Below are 12,036 nucleotides of genomic sequence, written 5' to 3' on the forward strand. Positions count from 1 at the left end.
TCTTCCCTACTTAGAGCAAATTTTCTCTGAGAAGGTGTTTTGTGCTACAGCCACTTTTCAGGTTTACTGAGTACTGCTCTTCCAGCCTATTTTTGCAGATAGTGAGAAGTAATAAGATCATTATATAAGAAAGTTGAACAAATACATCAACACTCTACTTGGCATCAATATTTGTCCTTTTCCAAATACCCTATTTTCTTGGTTATCGTTTTCATTGTCCATGTAATCCCAGTATCACAGTTTGAGGGTCTTAATCAGATCCCAAATTAGCAGTTAGCATTTCTCTTTGATACAAATTTTTTCAACAGTTTTAGACATAAGATAGGTTCCCTCCCCTGAATTCTTTTTTTAATGTGAGAAATGCCATTTAAGATTTCCTTTACCCAAATATATATTTTTGCTCCTGCTGTTTCTGGGGCTTGGTGTGCAGCGAGACAGCTTCTTCATTCCTGATGCTGGGTTTCTCTGACAGGCTGCCTTGACTAATTGGTCTCTGCCGTTTTCTTGATCTCTATCTCTTTCCTCTTGCTTTCCCATTTTGAGCAGACCCTCACTGAGAACAGCCCGCAGGAAAGTGCTCTCCTTGAGCTTCTGATGACCACCTCATGCATGGTGCTATTATTAACAAAACAAAAGCGAAAGTCCTTATGTGGGATTCATGGAAGTACTGAAGAACCAAACTGTGAATTAAACATCTCCTGCCTACATTTAGTCTAAGAAAGAAACAGAAGAATGATGCTTTTGAGGCAGCCTTATAAAAAAAAAAAAATTGAGGACACCGTTAGGATGTTATGTTAAGTTTTCTTTTAAAAGAAAAAAAAATTACAGTGAAGTAGTATGATTTCACATTTAGTAGGGTAGTAGTATTAAGAACTCATTTACAAGCTAGATATAATATGATTATAGTACTCTGTTCTCAAATGTTATATATCACTTTTAGCATCCTTCCACTCTTTGGATTGATTAGGTGCATACAGTAATAGATGATATTACCAATGTTCAGAAAAAGGAAGGAAGTGCCACGAGTTCATCTTGTATTTGCTTGCTTCATGAAAATCTTAATTCAGTTTGAAATTTATAGGAAAGCTTTCAATTCATGTGTTTCATTATATTATTTTAAAAATTAACATTCTCTGGTGAATTAAATGCCACTGTAGAGCAGAAGAATAAACTTTTTAATGTGTAATTCATGTTAAGAATTCTCAACAGATACAGAAGCATAGAAGATATGATGCATTCATATTTAAAGTTCTCTAGAAGAGTACTGAGCTAAATACAGGAATTTACACAGCAGCTAAAATGTCTTGATGCTGCCCCGTATAAATGTCTGTGAGAATGGTATGTTTGTGTTTTAATAACTACAGCATTCATGATGGAATGAATAGCAAGTTGACTTTTTTTTCCACATTTTCTTTTTTCTTCAGACAGACACGATCCAAAATTAAAGCTTTTGAGACATCTTACATGATTAAGGGCCTGGAGTATCTCCTGTATGAGGAAAGGTTGAGTAACCTGGGTCTGTTCAGCCTGGGGAAAGGAAGACTGAGAGGGAACCTGATGAATGTTTATAAATATCAAAGGGGAGGTGGGAGGTAAAAGGATGAGGTCAGGCTCTTCTCAGTGATGTGTAGTGATAGGACAAGGAGTAATGGCCTAAAACTTGAACATAGGAAGTTCCATACTAACATGCAGAAGAACTCCTTTATGATAAGGATGGTGGACCTATGGAACAGGCTACCCAGAGAAGTTGTGGCATCTCCTTCTACAGAGATATTCAAGACCCATCTGAACCCCTACCTGTGCAGCCTATTGTAGGGAACCTGCTTTAGCAGGAGGTTGGACTTAGTGAAATCTTGAGGTCTCCTACAACCCCCCGCAGTTCTGTGATTCTGTGATATTACGTATTCCTCTTCTTAACTTACTTGAGGCTTTTTATTTGCCTTGCTTTAATTCTGAACTTTGTTAAGTCAGTAGGTCTTGACAAACTTCTGGTCTGTTTAAAATGTGTTTATTTGTATTTCTGATATAAATGTTTTGCCTTAATTCTACTTCAAAGTATTCTGACAGTGAGTCGGCTTAAAATTAAGTTGTTCTGCTGTACTGCTGATGATTTGTTCCATATTGAGGATGATCATGTATCATCATTAAATATTATTGAACTATAACTTTCAATTCTATGTTAAATCAAAGTTTAATCATCCACAACATCAAGAACAGCTTTGAGTTAAGCACAATTTGCTGTTGCTTTGTGCTGTCAGAGCAACACAGTGCCCAGGTGCAGTTCAGACTATTCCTGAGCTGCTACAAGACATTCTGCCGTTGATTTGTTGGAGGATTTTCTTTGTAAAATTGGTACTGATGTCTCCATGTTACGGATTTCTTTTGTAGGTCAGCTTCTTCAGTGTCTATATCATATAGTCAAGTCAATGCAGCTCCACAGTATGTCAAACAAGACCAGCTACTATAGCAGACCACTATCAAAGTTGTTGTCCATCAGGCTAAGTACAAATATAGCTGTAATTTTTGACTCTTGAGTTCATTCTCCCTGATTTTATGTAAGGATGAAAATCAACATAGTTGCATCAGTGTAGAAAAGTACTTATCTTTTCATTTTCTTGTTTTTGATTTGACTTTAGGAGTACGTGTACGTACACACATATATATGTAACTTGTACTGTTGAGGTATATATATTCAAGTTCTGTGATAACCATGTATTGCAACTTCACTTTTTCAAATGTAAATTTGCAGGAATTTAGGTTAAACATCAAGAATAAATTAAACAATTAAGCTTTGCTTACAATCACTCAGCATTAAAAATATAAGTTCTAAATTACTTAACCACTTAAAACAAGCTAATTGCTAATCTATACCTGTACAAAACTATTTGGGTAAAGAAAAAAAGAATCTGAACTTCAAGGATACAGTCTGTTTTTCATACATCTTAATAAACTTAATAGCTTATAGCAGCTTGTTCTGGAGTATTGCACTAAAACCACCTTGAACATTTTGTCAGTAATAAGTAAAGCAAAAGTTTTGTCAAAGTAGTTTACTAAATTATGGCTTTATCTGGCTTCCTACTTTTCCAAGGTAAGAGATTACAAGCTGCAAGGTACTATCTTTTATGGCAAATGTAGCACTTGTTCTTGCTCAACACCTGTAACTGGGCAGATAATAACATGATGCTTCTTCTTGCAATGCTTTGTTTAGTCTTGAAACTAAAGATAGCTTCCGCAGCAGAAATGCTATTAATAAGGAATGCTAGGGGCTTAGAGAAGATCAAGCAGGGGGAAAACATCCTTTGAAGGTGAAAGAAACAACAATCTATCTGTTCATTTTGTCATTTCTATGGTAAGGAGGAAACTTCACCATTTGGTGTTTCCAGGTCAGGCAGCAAGAAACTGATAACCTTGTTGTTGTCTCAGCTGGAAGTGAGTAAACTGTTCACTTCATACTTTTTCTCCCTGCTGCTTTGCTACTTCTTGATGCATTCAACATTGTGTTTTTCTGCTGCGCCATATGTCAAGTCAATGTTCATTTTGTCACATTTTCTACAAAGACATGAAACAATTTATTTTCATAGATTTCGTGATTCTTTCTTTGGCTCTTATTTCCTGTCTTAGTACCTCTGCTGTGACATTTGAAGCTGGTGGATCAAGCCTTGATCTTGTTGTTCCACTGACAAAGCTATAATGTCTGATATAAAAAGACTGCTGCGTTCCCTCTTTCTCCAGTAAGAATGAGAACAGTTTATGTGCTCCCTATTGCACTGAAAGTTGTGATAGGAACTGATGGGAACGAGAAAGAAAGCAGGGAGCTCCAAGAGGACCGGTGACCACCTCCTTGACCCATCTGTGATATGAGAGGAGTTGAGGTTGTACTGATGAATCCTTCTGTGTAGACACAAAGGAGGCAGCAGGTGGCCTCACTGAAATTTGTCCCTTCTGCTTAGTGGTGGTGGTATCTTTCTGTTGATCTCTATGAAGGCTGTCCATTTCCTTGAAATACCTTTGACCAGAAGTAAAGATCAGGAAATAGAAGGAAATAGAAGGCTTGGACTTCAAAGCAAACATGTTTTTGTGTCTACAACTGAAAACGAGAAGAAAAGCTTAGGGAGGAGATGAAAGGGTGTTACCTCACCCATTTTGACTTCCTGCATTTTCAGTGCAGATGTTTTCCTTGAGAATCTAATGGGTAAAATCCTGGTATACAAGATCCTGTTATGCATCAAAGATAACTCTCAAGACCCCTTCACTTCAAAACCCATAACTGAGTAGGCTTATCTTAAAATGGAAAAAGTTAGCACACTTTGTAAGGGTAAAAAAAGCAGACTTAGGACAATCTGTTCTTCACTGGAGTTTGTCACTGCTGTGGGTATGTGTGACAACCTTTGCTGTTGCTCTGCATGAAGCTTCAATTTAATACTCCTTGCAGAAGAATGGAGTAGAAATCGATGCTGGGGAAAGCCATTCAAAGACTTGTCCAAAAACTTGAGTATCTCAGTCTTTAAAGGGCATGCTATGTAAAGTGTCTGTCATAATTGTTCTTGGAAAAGAAGGTGAGATTTTGAGAAGGAATTAGAAGATTGTTTAGATTGGTTATGGTTTTTTATGTAATATTGTATGAAGTATTGTCTGTTGATCAATTAGGTTTATTTGCAAATGTAGAGGGAGGGGAATAAGAGGATTCAGGAGAAAATCTATATCATATAAAGCCCTTCATTAAATTACTGAAATCAAAATCCCAGTAGTTTTTATTTGGTCAGTAGCAATAAGTGAAAGCAATATGATACCTGTTTCTTGGTATTTTGGACTTTTTATCTGAAATCAAGGAAAATGCATCGATGATGCTAAAGAACATTGTAGGTGCAAAGGAAATTAAACTGAAGGCATCCTTTATTTAATGGCCATGACAGGTGCTTATGGTAAATGAGACCAGATGCTAAGTGGATAATCCTCTATTTTGGCTGCACTTTAGTTCTTTGACTTTTCTCCCTGTACTGTTTATCCTAGTGCAGATTATTTATTAACTTACATAGATGCAAAATCATGTCCCTGAATCATAATTTCAGTGAGTCTTACTAGAAAAAATGTTCACATAGACCCTAAAAGTGTTTAATATTTCTGAGAAAGCAGACTGTGATAAGATTGTGTTTAGAGAATTACAAAGAAAACTTAAAAGTCGATCATAATTCTTACAGATGGTATTTGCATATAAATGTTTTTGTTGTTGTTTTGTTTTTTAATTGGCTAAGAATATTTCTGTGGTTTAATTATCATCGATGACTGGGGAGAAGAGTAAAGAAGGAAAGCCCTCCTTCGCTACTGCTGTTAACTCACTGGTCTGTTCTATGAGTTCAGCAGAAGTTCTTACTGTTCATATGAAAATGACTGAAGAATGTCTGTGAAATTGAGAACAACCATCTGAAAAATTACTGTATTCAGTAAAATCTCATCTCCTTTTAATCTGCAGGTTAAAATTTATACCCTTTTGTCAGTAAGCTAATATAGGAGTTGAATTGGGAAATACCTTTCACTCCTAAGTGGGATGGTACTTTCAATACTGTTTGAATTCCTCATCAGTCTCCTACAAATTAGCTCTGAAAGCCCAAGAAAAAGTCGATGGAGTATTTCCCTCAGAGTCCACCGTACTGATTACAAAAATATTTATACTTAATACTGAGTTTATTCCTACCTTTCCCCAACTGGGCATGAAGCAGATCTGGTGTATACATTCATATGGAGCCAACGACATTTGCAAGTACTTCTAGTGCTGGTAAATTTGCAGTCACATTTCCTCTGATATGTGCTTCGCTCTTCTGACTTAAATATACAAGCAATTTCCAAGATATACTACATACATTCTGTAGCATTCTGTCATCTTTTCTAGTAACCCTTTAACTTTCCTAGGGTGAATTACAAATGTTTGCATTCACGCAAGGCATAAATATAAATGTTGACAGTGTCATGCAACAGTGACTTCTGTCATTCCTGCCAGCTGTGTGGATCTATATTGCACAACAGTAGTTGGAACTTGGTGGTAGAAAAATATTAATAATAATACAGTGGGCTTTTGGGAACCTGTATGTTTTTGTTGCCAAATTCCTATAGAGTTTGACATCCTTTATTTTATTTCATATTAATGATTTGTTTTTTTAAGGAATGCAAAACTTCTGCAAATTTTATTACTGTTTCTTTTCTACTAGGCTTGCAAACTTTTGTTTTGATATGTTTATTTTCCTTTTATTTAGTGTAGGAAACTCAGCCTAAATTTTGTCAGTCTGGAGGTCAAATTCTTTTACAAATGAGTACAAATTTGGATTAAATTGCCTATTTTGGGAGAATCTCAGTGATGTCAGCAATCCTCCACTTTCTACAGTGAATTTCTGATGGCTAAGAATTGGTTCAGTGTTAGCACCATTGCCGCTGGGAATGAGAACAGTAGTGGCAATATAGAGTTCTAATTTACAAGGATATTTTTAAAAATCCATGACAGAATGGTGAAGGCAGTAGGAGATACAGAACTTCTTCAGTGTCCACCTTGTTAGAGACTTCTGTTGCCTGGTTTTATTTCAATTCTGTAAGTGAGCAGAGGCAGGGAGGTGTTAAATTGCATCCCTTCTGTTCTCCAGTATTTGAACATGAGTATTGGACTGTTCAGAAGATATGTAAAATTATTGATGTCCTCAGCAGCCCTTCCTTTTTCCCGACAATGCTATTTTGCTCATGATGAAAAAAGTGTTGTTCCTCTGTTCCAAACAGCACCTGTGTGATGGGCTCATTTGCTCAGTCTGTGGAATTAGAGCATGATTGCATTTCACCATGAGCAATTGTCTGGCTGCCTTTTCAGGCATTTAGAGAAGTGTTCTCTTTGCTGCTCCCTGATCTGATAGGTACCTCAGGTTTTAAAATTCATGCTGTTGCAGCTTGCTAGGAGCTTCAGGCAGGTCACTGAAGAGTGTCCCATTTACATCCAACCCAGAATCAGGGCGCATTCTTAAGTATAATGGAGTTAAGAAAGGAGACAGACTTTTCTTGAAGCTTTGTTAACCCTTGCATGCTGGAAGAGCAATGTGATGATAGTTTTCAGGCTAGGATTAGCTGTTGTTCTCTTTAGGTCTCTGAAAGACTTGCATGAAGTAGAACTGAGAGTTTCTCCACAGTGAGGAGAGTTAGAAGTGGTCCATCCTAAAATGCAGCAAGTTAAAAGGAACAGATTAGCAGTGACTTATTGCCAAAACTTTTTCAGGTGCACCTGGCAAAACCGTAACCTTGCAACAGAAGTCCACGACTGTTGGCCCCCCCTTTCTTCCTGCTGTTGGCAGTGGGATGTGTCTGTTGTCAGTGGCGCTCATGCGCTCCTAGAAGGATGGATAATTGCAGCTGGTATGTTGGGTGCTGTGTTTGTTGAGCCCTGCAACTTTAAAGCGTTGTTTATTAAACCATACAAACAAGGGAATTAAACAGATTATAGGCTTATCATAGAGCAAGTGAAAGACAGAAAGCACGTAATTGGAAGGAGGAGTGTTTTGACAGCTTCTGCAGATGGCAGCAGACAGAAGGGAGGATTGCATTCCTAGCAAGTAACTTTTTACTAATAAGGTTCAAATAATTCTAGCAGTTCTTTTGTCGATATTGTATTTGTCATGAGAAGTATGATTGGAATTATTATTTTGTTTTTTTTTTGTAGATACCAGTTATGACACTTTCAGTATTTTTTAATGGTTCAAAAAATGTTCTGAACAGTGCCATTGTGAAATTTATGTACTCATTTTTGAAGCAATGCTCTGATTTTTATTTATAATTCTGTGTTCTCTGGAAGGATCAGAAGTTCAGTATTACCTCAGAGCCTTTGCTCTATTTGTCATTTAGCACACAACAGCGCTTTCATATTCAGTATCATCTCCGGAGCAGTACATTTAAATAGAAGATTGTATCAGATTTTTTTTTTTTTTTTTTTAAGAAATGCATATAAATACAAAAGCAACACAGTGAAGAATTTCTTTTTGTATATACTTTTTGGCTTTTGTATTATTAAAAAAAAAAAAAAAAAAAAAGGATTTCCTTGAGATTTGCTTGTCTAAATCTATTTTCTCTCTACCATGTGAAATGACAGGCTATACAAAATGCCCAAATATTAATTTCTGTGGCATGTCTGTATATTCATCTGTCAACCTTCAGTGAATTTTCTGGTTTTCTATTAGCTTGTCCCAAACTACTGGCAAGCTAAATTTCTCTAACAGGCATCAATTCACTGCATTAAATGCCTGTTCTGCCCTGCAAGATATATTGATTATTTTTTTCTCGGCAAAGTGACAAATACCATTTTCATGACAATAATAGAGATTGATTACAATTTTATGGAACAGAGAAGGAGCCAATATTGCTGAGAGAACCTTGGGGCTTATAAAAAATTGGAAAAAAATCGTTTGAATTAATAAAGAAATTAATGAATTCATCTGTTGCTGATGAAGCCGGAGCATTTTTGATATAATGAAAACTATGGTAAATACATGATCATTGCTGAAGTGTGGCAAGCTTGAATGTAGTTATATCATCTAGTGCCTGAAATCATTCAGAGAAATGCTATAATCCATTCTGAAGAGTTCAGACTAGAAAGGACTTATAGATCTATTTTTCTACAGATTTAGGTATGCGTGATCATGTACAAGTGAATGCTGTAGTGCTGTCTTCATCAGTGGAAGCTGAATCTGAAAAGCTGAGGAAATATTACCATATTTTCTTATAAGCATTTTAAGCCTGAAAAAAAAATGCTTTAGGGATTTTTTGGTTCATTTTCATTTGCATTTTATGTTATCTCCTTTGCTTGAAGTACAAACTGTAGGTCAAAACTCTTACCCTTGTTCTCTTTGTGTAGCACCTTATCCACTATTTAAATGAAGCTGAACAGATAGACAAAGTGAGGTTTCAATATGAGACTGAATATCTGAATTTGACATGGAGTTAGATTATTTATGACATTGTATCAAAGCAAATTGTAAAAGCAGAATTCACTCTGGGTATAGTAGCATTTACAATATGTATGTGTTTTTGTATATTGTCTTAAAACAAAATCTGTGTATGGAAACTTTCCTATAAACAGGGTTTCATTTGTGTGATGTGGCTGTAAAACTCACCTGTCTTATTCAGAGTGATTGCCTTGTATCGATTTTAATACACTGATAACTATAGTCTCTCTGAAATGGTACTAGTTTGCATATAGGTTATTATCTGATCTTCTCCTTCAGGAATATGAAGAATGGTTTAAGACTAGGAAATAGAATTCAGTGAGCTAAGTTTACAAAGACAAGCCACAGCTATATGCAGAACTGATCAGTTGTATCTTGCACACATAACTCATCAGAATGACTTGGATAATAATTGTCTTGCCTCCACCAAAAGAAAAAAAAAAAAGAATTAATTAATCACAGCTCTTATTTTCTGTCAAGGCAGAACAAAGTCTGGTTTGAAGCCAATTGCAAAGAATGAGGGAGAGTTTCAGAGTTAGGTGCAAGTAATTTTTCTTTTTCTTTTTTTTTTTTTTTTTTGGTTTGGCATACTTCAGAGTATTCTCAGATGTTTTTTTCTTAAAGTTCTAGGTTGAACTGTGAAGCTTAAAAGGAATTTTTCTTTCTTTTTAACTTGAAAGAATTAGATAATGTATTGTTTTCCTTCGGCTGAATCTCTAGATGTTTACGGGGGGAAATCTGGTTATTTTAGAACAGGAGATTGCAAGAGCTGATGGTGTCTTATTCAGATTAAAAGCAAAGCAAACAAATAAACAAGCGCATCCTACTGCAGATCTTGCATAGAAGTTGATGATTAAGATAGCAATAGAGCCAATTTCCTTACTCTAACATCAGTTTTGAACGCTTGTCATACTGCCTTTTCATTTATGTACTAAATATTTTCATTGCAAAAGTTACTTCAAGAGTATCTAAAACTGTTCAGGAGTATTTAAAGGCAGAGGAAGAAAAACAGCGCCTTCATTATGAAAAGGGATGGCTCTGACCTTTTAAATGACAGCTGTAGTACCAAAACAGCTGGGGAATCAGGGTGAAATTTTTCAAGGTGGCAGCTCTATCTCAGGAGAAATGTCTTTGGAATGTCTCTATAGAAATGGTTGCAATTTAGTCTTAAAGTGGTGTGATTCTCACACATGAAGTAGTATTTTATTAATGGTGTCTTCACCAAGTTCTTTGGAAGAAAAGTTGGCTAAACCTCTCCTTACATATCTTACGTGGTTTCTGCAAGATGTGCACGTGGGATCTGCAAGAGTCCTGGTGTCATTCACTGCTGGTTGTAATTTGTAAAAGGATGGGCTTCCTCTTGACGGTGCTCTAACAAGAATTTTTGTGCCCCAAGAAATCAAGCACTTCTATTGTTAAGGATTTAGGTACTGTCTTAGTTTTCTCTCTGTTTTCCTTTACTTGAAAAGAATGCTCTGCCCAAACTGGATTGAGAAATGCTGCAGTTAACCTTGCGTGGAGCTGAAGAGGGTCCAGCAAGGACTTAGAGCAGCCACAGTGCTGCATGAGCATGTCAGCTCTGCCACTGGCCTCATGTTTGGTCCTTCTGCAGGTGCATCGAACTTGCCTGGTGCCTCAGCCATTCCTCCTGTTCAAATGCATTTGAATTTTGTGCAGAAGTTGCTGAGAAGTCTTGCTGCAGTACTCCCTGAAGGAGCTGCAGTGATGAAGAAGGACCAGAGATACCCCATATCCTCCTGCATACCTCAGCCTTGCTCCTGAGCCATGGTGAACTGCATGCAGTACTAATGGAGTGTCTTTCCACAGAGTGCCTTAGGACTTGAGTCAGGCTATATCCACAATGGTGTTGTCCAGCAATGTAAAATAACTTCAGTGATATATTTAATTACTGTTGTCTGGTTACTATGCTTCAAAAGTCTGGAATATAACTTAAGAGTTGTTCCATTAGCCATCAGTGTAGTCTTACCGGTATTGTGCTTCCACACCATTTTGTGAAACAGTAAAGTTCAGTGGCCATAAAATGGCGTCAGCAAATAAAATGTGCTCTGTGACTTTCTTCCTAACCAAAATATTACCCTGATTTATTTATAGCAAAGTCATTCTCTTTGGTTGCTCAAGGCTAGGCGAATTTGTAGAAAAGTTGTTTTAAATATTATCCACAGCTTGAACACATGCAATCAGCAAGCAATGCATTACCAATGAAACAACACAAAAATTCCTCATAGGAATACTTGCTGAATTTGCTTTTAATGTTCTCATTTTGGATTAGTTTGCTGAAGGAAGCACTGTAGAAATCTGACTTAATGCTTTGCAGTACGAACTCATTTTTTGCAACCGATTTTGCAAATGTAATGAGAAATTTGAAAATACCTGCTGCTTATGATAATTTTCATTTCTAAATACAAATTCATTTAAAACCATTAAAATTATATGTAATGCTGGCAAGCAATTGATGATTTTAATCATCATAGTGTTTGATATTTTTTTAATATGTTATTTTTGTAATGAAATCTTTAAGAATTTAGCCAGATGAAGGGCTGTTGGATGAAGCCCTACCTTCATGCAGTAGGTGAAGAACTCTTAAATCAGTCTCTGGAGTTATTTAACTGTCACCAATTACTCCTGCATTGTAAACAATCAAAGTGCTTGTATCTGCAGGCAGTAGATAACCTGCAAATCAAATAGATCAGCTCTGCCCAGATCCTTGAAGAGATTGTCCTGTCAACTAAAACAAGAATAAAAGACGTGATTGTAAATAACATTCGTGGGACAAGCGGGCTGGTAACATTCATTTAAAAAATAAAGAGCCACCTGTAGCAAGCAGCTGACATTAATTGAACATTCAGCAGAAAGGAGAGCCTTAAGAAAATTCCAAGCATGTGTATGTTCAATCAGTATTTTTTTTTTTTCCTGATTATTTTAAGTTATGGTTTGCTGCCTTCTGATGCAAGGGTTTCTTTTGTCTGTCCCTTGCAATAAGCTGTAGTATATAGCTCTGATTCTTTCACAGTCTTTAGAAAACTGCAGTTGGGCTCCTTTGAGTAATGAA

Source organism: Gallus gallus, chromosome 1 (genome assembly GCF_016699485.2).
Source record: "Gallus gallus isolate bGalGal1 chromosome 1, bGalGal1.mat.broiler.GRCg7b, whole genome shotgun sequence".
In the NCBI taxonomy this organism is placed as follows: Eukaryota; Metazoa; Chordata; class Aves; order Galliformes; family Phasianidae; genus Gallus; species Gallus gallus.